The 14,113-nt window shown below is 38.7% G+C and overlaps 1 long non-coding RNA gene and 1 pseudogene across 2 annotated transcripts in view; one reads left to right on the top strand and one right to left on the bottom strand.

Annotated features, from left to right (window-relative positions):
* LOC143644503 (uncharacterized) overlaps positions 1–7,358 on the bottom strand; it is a 47,966-nt gene extending 40,608 nt beyond the window's left edge. Inside the window, exons 1-2 of the long non-coding RNA XR_013156738.1 lie at positions 7,253–7,358; positions 6,762–6,900 (exon numbers count right to left, since the gene is read on the bottom strand). This is a non-coding gene — a long non-coding RNA (uncharacterized LOC143644503). The remainder of the gene's footprint in view (positions 1–6,761; positions 6,901–7,252) is intronic.
* Positions 7,359–7,422: 64 nt separating this feature from the next.
* LOC143644496 (actin-related protein 2/3 complex subunit 5 pseudogene) lies at positions 7,423–13,529 on the top strand (annotated as a pseudogene). Its single transcript, XR_013156736.1, has 2 exons — positions 7,423–10,937; positions 11,407–13,529. The product of XR_013156736.1 is annotated as an actin-related protein 2/3 complex subunit 5 pseudogene (transcript).
* The last annotated feature ends 584 nt before the right edge of the window (positions 13,530–14,113 follow it).

Genomic DNA, 14,113 nt, shown 5'->3' on the forward strand with positions numbered 1-14,113 from the left:
AATGAATGTCAACAATGTAAGGTGTTAAAAATAGGATGGTGGGTGCATGGGTGGTTCAGTGGTAGAATGCTCGCCTTCCACGCAGGAGACCCAGGTTCAATTCCTGGATCATGCACCTAAAAAAAAAAAAAAAAGAAAGAAAAAAATAGGATGGTGTATAGGAAAAAATACAATTGATGCAAGTTAGGGTCTATAGTCAGCAGTAACACTGTGCTTCCACTGAATGTAACAAGGGCAATATGCCAAAACTGAAAGTCAACAAGTAGGGGATATAGGGGAAGGGTATGGATTCTTTGCAGAAGAAGATGAAATATCTTCATATACATTATGGTGGCGAAGGTATGGCTATTTACTTAGATTGCATTGTTTGATGGGTGAATAAAACTCTTTAAAAATTAACAGAGAGAAACAAGCGCTAGAAAAAATGTGGAGAAACAGATGGATCTATTTGCTGTTGGGAGGAAAGCTGAAAGGGACAGCCCCTCTGGAGGGCAGTGTGGTGGTTCACAGGAGGCAACATGTGGGGTTGCCTTATGATCCTGCAACCCCATTGCAGGTATATAACTGGAGGAACTGCGAGTGGTGATACAAATGGACATTTGCACACTGGTGTTTAAATGCGGCAGTGTTTGAGATTTGCAATGGATGGAAGTGGCCTAAGGGTACAATGACCAAGGAATGGAAGAGGGAACTGTGGTGTATACATACAATGAACTACTGAGTGGCTGCAAGAAGCAATGAAGTTGTGAGGCATACAACTAGGTGAATGAAACTTAAGGACAGCATGTTGAATGAAATTTCAGAAACAAAAAGACAAATACTATCAGGCCTCACTCATATGGACTAACTATAACATACAAACTCAGAGAACTGAAGTCAAGAGCATGGGTTATCAGACTGGGACATATTGTAAAGGGTCCTAGATAAACTCTTACAGTAGTCACATCTATTCTGGAGTTGCAACCCTTATTTTGTGATGCCATTTGTTCTAGTTTGCTAGCTGCCAGAATGCAATATACCAGAAACGGAATGGCTTGCAACAAGGGGAATTTAATAAGTTGCTCATTTACAGTTCTAAGGCCAAGAAAATGTCCCAATTAAAACACGTCTATAGAAATGTCCAATCAAAGGCATCCAAGGAAAGATACCTAGGTTTAAGAAGGCCAATGACGTTCAACGTTCCTCTCTCAGCCTGAAGGGCACATGGCGAACACAGAGGCATCTGCTGGCTTTCATGCGGCTCTACAAAAAAGAGACTCTCTCCAAATGTTTCCTCTTTTAAAGGCTTCCAGTAAGCAATTCCACCTTCAGTGGGTGGAGACACACCTCCATGGAAATCATCTAATCAAAAGTTACCACCCACAATTGGGTGGGTCACATCTTCATGGAAACAATTAAAATGCTCCCACCCAGCAATACTGAATGAGGATTAAAGGGCATGGCTTTTCTGGGGTCCACCACAGATTCAGACCAGCACACCCTTATATATCCCAGAGTAATCTGGACAGAGAATAACAAAGTTTTGCAGAGTCCCCTTGGGGGACTGGGTAGAAAGGAGGAAATATTAAAATTACCTATCTGGGGAATCCTGATATTCTCCCAAGCAATGGGGACAATCTATTCAATAAGCTGAGCCCTCAATCATGGGGTTTGACCCTACGAAATTTATTCCTGCAAAGGGGAAGCTAAGCCTACTTATAATTATGTGTATGTCACCCCCCTCCAGAGAACCTCTTTTGTTGCTCAGATGTGGCCTCTCTTCCTAAGCCAACTCAGCGGTGAACTCACACCCTCCCCCTTATGTGGGACATTACTCTCAGGGGTGTAAATTTCCCAGGCAACTTGGGACAAACTATGAGCCAGGACCTGGAATCATAGGATTGAGAAAGGCTTCGTGACCAAAAGGGGGAAGAGAGAAATGAGACAAAATAAATTTCAGTGGCTGAGCAACAGGACTAGATACAAAAACTCAAAAATGGACAGCACAATAATACCTAAGTGTAATGTAACTAGGTTGGAACACTGAATGAAGCTGCACCTGAAATAGGGTTTTTTGTTTGTTTGTTTGTGTGTTTGTATCTTTTGTTTTTGTTTTTTTTCTTTTTCCTTTTTATATATATATATATATAAGTAGTATTATTATTTTAATTCTCTTCTCTATATTAACATTCTATATCTTTTTCTGCTGTTTTGCTAGTTCTTTTCCTAAATCGATGCAAATGTACTAAGAAATGATGATCAAACATCTATGTGATGATACTAAGAATTACTGAGTGCATTTGTAGAATGGAATGATTTCTAAATGTTGTGTTAATTTCTTTTCTTTTTTTTTGATTAATAAAAAAATTAAAAAAAAAAAATTTCAGTGGCTGAGAAATTTCAAACAGAGTCAAGAAGTTATCCTGGAGGTAGTTATTATGCATTATATAGATATCCCTTTTAAGGTTATGTTGTATTGGGGTGGCTAGAGGGATGTACCTGAAATTGTTGAACTGTGTTCCAGTAGCCTTGATTCTTGAAGACGATTGTTTAACTATGTAGCTTTTACAGTGTAACCATGCGATTGTAAAAACCTTGTGTCTGATGTTCCTTTTATCCAGGATATGGATAGATGAGTAAAAAAATAATAATAATAAGGAAAAATAGATAAATAAATAATAGGAGGGGATATGGATTAAAACAAAAATGGGTATGGCAGGCCACGATGGCTCACTAGGCAGTTCTCGCCTGCCATGCCAGAGATCCAGGTTCAATTTCTAGTGCCTGCCCATGCAAAAAAAAAAAAGATAGGTAGATTGAAATACTAGTGGTCAGTGAGAAGGATGGATAAGGGATATGGGATGTGTGAGTTTTTAATTTTTATTTATTTTTCTGGAATGATACAAATATTCCAAAAATGATGATGGTGATGAATACACAACTATGTGATGATATTGTGAGCCAGTGATTTTATACTATGGATGGACTGTAGGTTTGTGAAGATTTCTCAACCTTTTCCTAAAAAAGAACATGGCTTTTCTGGTGTATATAGCAGGACTCAAACCAGTATATCAATATACTTCCTTAAAATAAATGTACGTAGCTTCCATGGGATAGAACTTTTATTTCTTAAGTAATTCACACCAAGTTAAGCCATTCAACTACTACAATAATTGTAAAAAGAAAAAAGAATTAAAAAAAACAGCAAAATAAATTTCCCACAATTAATATTTGTATTCACCTATCAGATATATATAATGTGTGTGTGTATACACATATATATGCAAAGATTTAAGATGAAGCAAGATATTAGAATATGCTGAAGATGTTAAAAGCCATGCAGCAAAATCTTCCAATTAAAAAGATTCAAGCTTGAAAGAAATTGAGGTCATAATTCATTACGAAAGAAGTGATATGAAGCCTTGTAGCATTTTTTAAGAACACTTTTCTGGTGACAAGTACAATTTAAAGGATCTTATCAATGATAAGATATTCTTGTTGACAATTAAGCATGCTTTCTAAACAACTGGCTGGGGTGTGGTACCCACATCTGGTTATTGATTTAATTGTGACATTTATCTGGGTTCAGTGTGTCAACAAAGGAACATAAAATGGGCCCAACAATGGAGGCATCTTATTTCCATTCTTTATTGAAATCTTCTAAATCAATCATATCTCCTCAGTTCTGCCATTCCTGACTCATGAATGAATCAATAACTTGTGGGGATAAATCACTTTTTTAGTATAAATCCTATTGTATATTCAATGTTTATGCCACGAAGACTGCAGATAAATAACCAGCTTCAACCTCCTAAGGCAATTTTTCCTTTAAACCATTTTTTCAGTAGTTACCAATTAAAATAAAGTTTACGACAGTGTAGACATAGCAATAGAAAGCCTTGTGTTCTGCAGGAAGGCAGGGCCAGGAATCATAAGCCACACTTATGTCAGTCAACAGACTGCGTGGACGTCTATTATCCTGTGAAGTTAGGATAGTGCAAAGAAAACAACCTTTGATATCTGAAATAACCTGGGTTCAACCCCTGATCCAGCCATTTACTAGCTGTGTGTCTTCGAGTGGTGAATGCACTACTCTTTGATTTGGTTTCATCTGTAAAATGGCAATAATAAACTACCTTGCAGAATATTTGTGAGGAATAGAAAGAGAAAGCCACGACTGGACACATAGAATATATTCCATCAAGGCAAGGGTTACTTTGGTCTTCATCATTATCGTTTACTTCCTACACTTGGAGATTCATCAAATATTTTCTTTGCACCTACTTTGTGGCAGGCAACAAGCTACACTGTGGGCATGGTGAAAAGGCTGATAAAATCTAACATTCTGGATGGAATATATCCTATATTCCAGTACAAGAGGTTTATGCTCCATAGAAAGAAATGTGAACTGGAGACCTCTTTTCCTCAGCAAACAAAATAGTGATTTTTAAAAACCAAAGAAATAATCTACATAAAATTCAGAATAGTAAATATCTCAGGGGGGAGAGAAGGGAAATGAAATAAAAGAAAACACAAGAAGCTTACTGATATACATAGAGTTACACTGCTTAATTTTGGTGGTGAGGTCAAGTTATGTTTCATAATTCAGATGCACATTGCATATATTATATATTGTGTCAAAGACACATTTAGCAAACTGGCACATACTGCCCCCTAGACAGGTATCACCATAGTTGAGAAGTAAAATGTCTTTACATATGTGCAGATTTCTACATTGCTAATAGCTTAATGAATAATTTATGGTGGAGTCACCTCTTTGGGGGTGGGTAATAAACTTGAAAAAAAATTTTGTACACAATCACTCCTTTTCTGTAAGTGGTAGGCATCTCTTTTCAATACTTTAAATAATTTGAGGCAGATTCAAAAAATTTTGGTCCATTTTGGCAACTAAATCTTGGCCCAGTACATTTTAAAACTTCTATCTCATATTCAGCTCACCTCCCCTAGTCATGCTAAGCTTGTGGATAGAGACGCTTAGAGGAGGGAGGAGGGTATGGATAGCACATTTCATATGTCTCCTGTCTCCCCCTTCTTGACTGTGGCATATCTGGCGTTGGGTCAGGACAAAGATTGGGAAGAAGAGCAATATCTCCTGACTTAACCAGTAGAGTAGCCATTCTCCCTTTGGTGTTTGCAGCTGCCTCTGTCTCTCCTTGACTGGCCATCAATGCTTTCCAGGTGGCAATATCCAAATGCTGCCTCTTATGGGTCATGGGGCTTTGCAGAACTCCATAGAGTCTTCCCACAGTACCTGTTCTACTTCCCACTTTCCAGAACTTCTTTGTCCAGTGGATGATGATCAGGAATTGATATCAGTAGGAAAGTGCAGGTCCAGTTTCCTTATTACTTATGGGACTTATAGGAAACACCCACATTTCTGCTACATCATTCAGTAGAAGTGCAGTGCCACCTCCAGTCTTAGCCCCAACTAAGTTTTGTTCAGTCCTTTTAGTATCTTCTTCAGGTAAGCAAAGACGGAAAACCAAAAGTTTGCTGCCTAACTTTGCTCTACACAGGTACAAGATAACGGGCTCTTTTTCTTATAGGTGCCCCATGCTCTCAATGATCTTCTTGAAGAACTCACTTGTTTGGATTGGGAAAGAATATGTAGACCTCTTGTTTTCAGTTTGGATCTTAGCTAAAATTGCAGGAAAACAGGAAAAGTCAGCTCCTCTGTCTGTAAAATAGGAGATAATAAGGTCGCTTTCCCCATGGGAGTAATGTATGTAATAAAGGAGATAATACAGAGATGATCTTTAGTAAATACCTCATGCACAGTGATATGGAGGTGATGACAACTACAACGACAAAGATGATGAAGATTGTCCAAAAGCCTAAATTTAACTATTTTCTATTAAATGGCTACAGATTACAGCTCAAAGGGGAAGTGAGGGAAACAGAATGGAGGTGGGTCTTTCATTCTATTACACGCCAATATCTATAATTCCTAACAGCACTCCACAATCACTCTTATCCTCACTACTGGAATCTCATTTACCCATATACCAGTGTTCACTTTGAACCTGGGAACTGGAAGTAGAGTTAAATTAAAAGAAAAAAGAGAGAGAGAATCAAGAAAAAGAAGGGAAATAAAAGTTAAGGGAAAATTCTAGAAGGGGAAGTGGAAAAGAAAGCTGGGGGTGAATATGCCATTCATTGGGATTGACGCTCTATCTTTAAGCATGCCCAAACGAGGTCCCCGTATCAGACCAGGAATGTGTTTCAAATGGCTAAAAACAAGAGAGGGAAACACTCTAGAAACCTCTATTTTAGATGCCCATGTGAAGGCATTACTCAACAATCGGTTTCTTGTTGTGATTAAATAGATTAAATGGGGTGAAATAAGAACACGGATATCACATTTTAGTCTAAAAACTATCTTTCCCTTTTGGCAAAACAGCATATCCAATTATCTCATTCAGTAGATAAATATAATTTCCACCTTAAAAATAAATATTTGTTTCTGAAGATCACATTACTGAACATCAAATTACATGCTTGTTTTTGTTATTAACAAGAATAAATTCCAAAGCCCTTTATGCATTGCACCTGTCACTCTCCATATCTTACAATCAAATTCCCCTTTAAATCTCATCAAATAACTCCCAAAGTCATTGAAGAGGCAATAAACGAGGTTCTGACACACTGCTCACATACAGCGAAATGTCTTTCATATATCTTTAAGTGGTTATTAACCTCTGAGTTAGTTTAGAATACATTAACCTTCAAGGTAAATTAGATCAATCAGGAAAATGACTCACAGGACCTGGACTGTCTTTTCTGATGTTGTTTTCACATCCAGCTTATGTGCCAAGAATATAGCCGAGCCAGTGGCTGTACACCAGCCACCATTGACAATGTTTATGTTTTGGATTTGTTTCTTCCTGGAAGGTTGCCCACCTAGGCAGGGAGAAAGGATAACAGGCATGAACACAATATCATCACCTTACTTTAGACAAGGCGATTTGATTATTTTCGGGGAGAGGGGGAGATGGACACACAGTGTATCTGGTTTCACTATTACTCTTGTTAATGGCATTTTGGAGGTCCCTACCCAAAAGCTGTAGTATGGAACAAAGCAAGAAGTGACATCTTAAAAAAAAGAAAAAGAAAGAAAGAAAATCTTCAGCCTTTTCTTTATATAAAAAAAAAAACCCTCAAGAAAGCAACAGGAGCTATATAAAAATAGTAAAAAATGCATGTCTATCATTTTTCTATACAATAGGATCCTAGTAATGGTGGTAATAATTACAATTATTATTCGATCTTGAGTGTATATGGCTGGTGCTCTGGCTCATCAAAACTCAGAATTCTCAACTGCAGCACTCAAGGAGTAAGGAAACGCAGGAAGGCACCCGAGCGGGAAGGAGCGGGGCCTGTGCGCAGGCCCGGAAGCGCCTCAGCCAGAGCGGAAGAAGGAAGTGAAGGCGTCAGGCTGCCGAGGCCTGCTGGGCTGCCGCTGCTGAGGTGACACAGGGCCTGAGGAACCACAAAGACGACGCCTTTGCCCTCCTCAGTCCAGATAGGGAATGTCAAAGAATACGGTGTCGCAGCCGGTTCCGGAAGGTGGATGTGGCTAGATGCGATGAGAACAAGACTGGGGACAAGGAGAGAGGAGGCTGTAACTAGGCCCGGCCCTACGAAAATCCCCCCAGCTACACCGAGAGCCAGGTGGTGAAGGATCGGGCAGGCGTGTTGTTGAACGTGCTTCTTTCTTTTAAAGCTAGCGTTATTGAGAAGGCAGTCCAATCTCTGGACAGGAATATCGGCTCTACTCATGAAGGATATTTATAAAGGCTCAGAAAGCCCCTCGGACAATAGCAGCGCTGTGTGATTGTAGTGGCATAAAATGGCCCTTGAAGGTGGAGGAAGAGGGTCCATCCCTGGAGTCTTGACTACAGGGAAAACCGTGTGGTCCTGTAAGAACTGGATATCAGCCACAGGAGCGGGAGTTGCTGGTACAGAGACCAAAACAACCAAATGCTACCGCTGCCCGTTGGGTAGCGACTGTTGGCCTCGGCTCTGCTTTCTTGCTTCTTTTTACATATCTGTAAAGAAGAAAATTATGTATGTTTTCCTTTTAATGAAAATTGGATAATAGAGAGGAAATTTTGTTTCTGCAGGAGTGTTTCATGCTCTCAAAAGCTATTTCATCGATGTTAATACCAGTCTGTATATAGTATAATTTACATTCACGTTTGTGCAATTTTTAATCCCTGTTGGCTGAGTTTTGTTTTGCTTTGTTCTGGATTAATCCTGAGAGATGTGGTCAAAATTTGAGGCCTGTTTCCTAACTCATTGCTAGTCAACAGTGATCTTTGTAAAAAGTGTGTTTGAGGGCCAGCCACGATGACTCAGCAGGCAGAGTTCTTGCCTGCCATGTGGGAGACCAGGATTGGATTCCCTGTGCCTGCCCATGCGGAAAAAAAAAAATGTTTGAAAGACTGGCAGCTAGTAACATTGCAAAACTGGACCATACTTCCCTTATTTAAGCAATTGTGTTCCTGGAACTTCTGGTTGGTGAACACCACTACCAAGTTACAGCTTTGTTTCTGCTCACCTCCAGATTATCTAGGCACTGAGTTTTCAAGTATGCTTTCTTCTCAGCATCCAATAATCATGGCTTCTCAATTTCTTTGTGGTTACCCAGGGTCCAGAGCAAGGAGTTGCTTTATACAAATTTATCTATAAAATATCAGAGCCTGTTTGGCATAAGCATAAAACTTTTGTCCCAGTAATATGGCCCTAATTGGGAACGTAATCCAAATCAAAAAGGATGTGGAAACTATAATGTAGTTCAACCTCTGGGCAGCCTCTAAACGAAATTCTGTTTTCTTTAGAAATATAGAAACTGCCTTAGACATTATGGGGTGTACAATTAGTATTTAATATGCCCTGTGTCTTCAGTGTTCTTCAAGATAATTGGGATCTCAAAAAGTTTTGATTCAGATCCAAATATTCAGATCCAGTATACATTCCATATTTTATCTCAGTGTTTTTAAAAAAAAAAAAAAAGAAGAATATGCCACACAGCAAAAAGCGTTTACTTTATTAGACAAACTAAATCAATTTTCAAGAAAATGACCAGGTCCCAAACAAGCCCACCCATATGCATGTGACCAGGAAGGAAATCAGCCTGTATTTAGTATTTAGACTGGACACCAGTTTCATAATCATTGATTTATGAAAAGAATGGTGCAGAAATTCTATGAACTCTTTGCTGTTTTTTGATACCTGCTTTTTGTTGCAGGTTATCTTTTCAAGGATGTTTATATAGCAAGTGGTCTTGGAAGATGGTGTTAATATCTCCCTCTGGGGCAGTGAGGGGTTTTTGATACCTGCTTTTGTTTTGTTTTGTAAAAATGATAAAATTCAGAAAATGTCAGTGTTATAAAAAAAAAGATATGGAAAGCAAAACTGGGGTGGGGGTGAAGAGAGTGCACCCCACCCCCCCCCAGTCCAAGGTCTGATACATGTAGAGGCACCAGGAACTCGATGGCAACTTTGCCTGAAATCTTGGTGGTTTGCAACTCTTGATCCTGTGATTACTTATTATTGTGTTTCTGAGTAAATTTTTCCCTGCAAATATTTTGTCAGATGCCTTTTAAGCTGGCTGTTAAATTGTCACCAAATATCCCCAATTAATATATATTGAAAAGAAAATCACAGTGTGTACTTTCAAAGATTTGTTTTCTCTTGTTTCTCTGAAACCTCCATAGAAAGAAAAATACATCAAGAGGAGGAAACCTTGTTGATGAGTTTCAGGACATAAAGCAAACTACTTGGTTAGTGCTTAAATGTAACACGTGGGGTCATACATTTTTATCCTTCAGAAAGGATACAAAATGCTGATAAAAATAATTGTGAGATTTATTAAGTGACATATTTTCTTAAATTTTTGCACAGGTAACCACAATACATGTCATAGAACCCCCAAATAAACACTGAGATTAATTTAATGCCATTAACAAATAAAGAGAGGGCGGTGCAACAGTGGCTCAGTGGCAGAATTCCCCCGGTCACGCTGGAAACGTAGGTTCGATTCCTGGAGCTTGCCATCTCAAAAAAAAAAGAAGAGAGAGAGCGAGCATCATAATTATATGAATAAAGTTCAAGGGACACTTAAGAGAACTGGTGCTTCTTGTATGCTAAGCTGATCAGTCTGAAAGAATTATATAATTACAATAGCCAATATGGAAAAAGGAAAGGAGATAAATCTTAAGTGGAAAGATAGTGAAGTGAGGCCTTTTATTACTCTCTTCACGAAATGTTTCTTTTTCTTTTGTAAAAACGAAGCAGCAGTTCACAAAAAAAGAGAAAGCAATTCAAATAGACATGTCTCAGATAAACCTCTACTTTTTGAAGATAAAATATCCCATTATTTTCATTTCTCTGAATTCCTCTCAAATTATAGGAAATTATGAGTTGTCTTATTTAACAATGTATAAGACAGTCCTTTAATGGTCTTGCTACCAGGATTAAATACAGTTACTGGCAGAGCATACTGTAATTAAAAATAAATAGGGCATTTTCTTGAAATAAATCAGATTTTAATTGAAGGGAAATTAAATATAATGACAGTATATTTTTCCAGATTGTACTCTTTAGGCAAAATTTCACATTACTGTGTGTTGTTGTTTGTTTGTTTTAGCATCTGAACAATGAGGATGTTTTTACATTTGTTTTTATTCCAAAATATCTGTCATTGGACATGGAGGTAAATATTAGTAAATAACTAAGTCATGCCAAATTCCTTTCTAAAATTGCTGGGAGACAATTCTCCATAGGTTTCTTGCATTTCTGCATATCTTGTGGCAGTTTTTGTTGCAGGTTATCTTTTCAAGAATGTTTATATAGCAAGTGGTCTTGGAAGATGGTGTTAACATCTCCCTCTGGGACAGAGAGGGCAGCGTTGTTTCTTGACAAGTTTATTGAAGGTAATGTCTCCCTTTGGGCAAAATTTGGACAGGTTTGCTAGGAGCCCCCTTTAAAAGATTAGGATTTTCTAATTTGGGAATATTCGGTTATGCAACAGTCGCTGGGCTGCTCTGCTTTGCCCCTTGGGACTTGTAGAGCAAGCAGAATAGATGCAAACATAAACCTCATACAGTCTGCTCTGTTGTGAGTAAAAGTCCTTTGTCTCTGACCCCAGAATCTTGTGTAATCTGCCAACAGCTAGGAAACTATTAGTTTACAAGCAGGAGAAAAGCTCAGACTTCAGAGTTCTTCACAGAAATTAGAAACTTTTCAGAAAAAAAAAAAAGACTTTGTTGGTTAACCTGAAAATGGTGCTATATCAAATATCTAATCTTAGGAGTGAGCAGCTAAATTTCTTCAAGGCAGGCAAAAGTTATAGGATTGAGTATAATTGTGTTTCATTACTATTTCTTCCTCTCATGTCTGCAGAATACACATCCTAATTCAGCACTCTTAAGCTGTCAGAGGAGCTATATGTTATGGAAAAAAAAAAGGACTGCTCTTAAGAGAAGAAATTCTTGACACCCCAAATTGATGGACACTACTTTCTACTTAGAAGTGCTGTGGCCAAGATCGAGATGACCATCCATTAAATACCAATTCTTTTGACGCAGCTCTGAAAATTAGCTTGGATGATATTAATAGCTGAGATTGCAGGGATGGATGAGGAAGTGTGGAAGAACGGGGACATGTAAGTGAATTAATGAACTGATAACCTCGTTCTTGCAGCTCTGGATAATCTAAGGATCTGGGACACAGGGAAGATGCATGGCTCAGTCTCCCACACGAGAAGGAGACTCCATGGGTTACAGATCCTGGTTTATGGTGTTGCGTCTATTTATCAATGCATTGGACAGCTCACTGAGGCCATTTCCCAGATTTATGTGCCTCAAGGTCATAAAATCCTAAACCCTGAGAGTGATACCACTAATGAGTTTCCTCCCACTGCAAGACTTTGCCCTTCCTCAAAAAGCCATAAATTCTATAGATGGGCAATGGAAATTCACGCAAGCAGAGACAGGGTGTTTCTCTTTTCACACCTTTACCGAATTACAGAAAGAAGCTTCACGTTTGTCACAGGCCCTGGTTCTAAAAGAAGCAAAGCATCTCAAGGGTTAACCTCTTCCTGGTCCTTCAAAAATCAGGCAGCAAAAAAAAAAAAAAAAAAAAATCAGGCTGTCTTAGCCAGAGCTCTCCTGTTCCCAACCCTGACATGGTAGTCAGGACTTTGATAGCCCTGTTTCTAAAGCAGAGGATGCAAAACATAACAGAGAGCATCTGGGCACCTTCCATTTCTGCCCCAAGCCAAATTAGTCTCATGGCTCAACATTTAAACTCTGTCTCTACAAAGAGATCCAGCTCACAATGTTTAACAAGAAACGTGCATTTTATTGAAGATGTCAGAGGGTGGCAAGGAAGAGGAGTCCCTTTACCCAGCAGTCATTAGAAATGGAATGGAATTCCTCTGTTCCATTCCCAAGGTGCCCCCCCACCCCATTGTTAGCTACCTCAACTCTCCTCTCCTTCTTCCTTGATACAGTCTCTCAAAGTGGCCAACTCTTGTCCTCCAAAAATTAGCTCTGACATCAGCTTGTGTATATACATCACCATCAAATTAAAGTATCATACAAAGCAGTGTGGTGACCACACAGATTCATCATTCAGCAGACAGCACTAGAGCCACTGTTTAGCTCTGTTTGACTTGTCACTAACAGTTAACACAACCTCAGAATTTCAGCTTCCTCACTCAACAAAGGCAGACTAGAGTAAGAAGAAAGGAATTGGTGCACATGAAGTATTCAGCACGTGCCAGGCTCCTAGAAGGCACTTGATAAATGGTGTCTGATCTGACTTAGGCAAGCAACTCCTTTCAGGATGAAGGGGGGGGGGGGTGAGGGGGGTGAACTCAGGTTTTCCACCAAACAAATCAAAATCATACTTTACTATCACACTCCATTTAAAAATCAAATTAAGCCATCATGAGCTGGAGTATATGAAGTCCTTTCTTTTCTTTTCTAAATAAGTGTGGGTACCTTCAAATGAACACCCTCTTTTATCCAAAAGCATTTGTGCTGCATATGGAGTGAACTTGGAGTTCACTGAGAAAATCTGCCCACCTAGAATCTGCAACTGCAGCAGCATTTTCACTGCCACCCTTCCCCAGCACAAACCTCTTCTAGCACTGTGTAATTAAGAAACCCACTAATTATAGCATAAGGCTGAGATGAAAGTGGCTGCTTTTCACAAAGAGAACTTTAGCTCCATTGGCATTTGGAACAATTTAGAACCTGTAGCTTCTGACAGGTAGCTTGGCTGGTTCGCCTGGATTTCTAAACTCAGCTGTATCACCCCAGCTTTCCAGCAGCGTCGACAGATGGTTTATAAATGTAAAAATGCAAAGGGATGGAAAATACACCCATTTTATTTTAGAAAATAAACACCTGGAAAAGGTAACATTAGGTTTCCATAGCACCAGAGATTTAACTTAGTAATCTATAAACACTCTCAATTGTATATGCCATCAAGAAAAAATTTTGGTCCTGCACCCCTAATACAAGGCAATCTTTTTTTTTTTTTTTTTTTGCATGGGAAGGCACCGGGAATCAAACCTAGGTCTCCCAATGGCAGGCAAGAATTCTGCCTGCTGAGCCACCATCGCACCACCCCATTTTAAATTTATAAATTATATACATATTGTACTAATATATTACATACTTTATAAATCATACATGCAAAACCAAATTGTAAAAAAGTGATATGAACAATAAATAGTTTTTGAGCGAAGTATGAATGAATATGCTTTCATCTTTTTGAAACTTGGTTTCCTACTTGATGACAGCAATTCCAAGGTCTGTTTCTAAGTTTGTTTCATTTCACTTCTTGTTTTAATGCCTGTCATGTGTGAAACAGTTCCAAAGATAAGAAGGCAACATTGCCTATAAATCATGAAACTTAATTTTCAGTCCACCCCCCAAAAAAACAATGCATAGATTTTTTAAAATAACTTCTGTGCTTGCATTGGTATGCTCATCAATCCACGGTCTCTTGGCAGGAAAATATTTAAACCAATTGTTCATTTTGTAAGGGTTAGAATAGGTCTTTAAGTATTTTAATCCGTAAACCTACTAAAACAGGC

Source organism: Tamandua tetradactyla, chromosome 1 (genome assembly GCF_023851605.1).
Source record: "Tamandua tetradactyla isolate mTamTet1 chromosome 1, mTamTet1.pri, whole genome shotgun sequence".
NCBI lineage: Eukaryota > Metazoa > Chordata > Mammalia > Pilosa > Myrmecophagidae > Tamandua > Tamandua tetradactyla.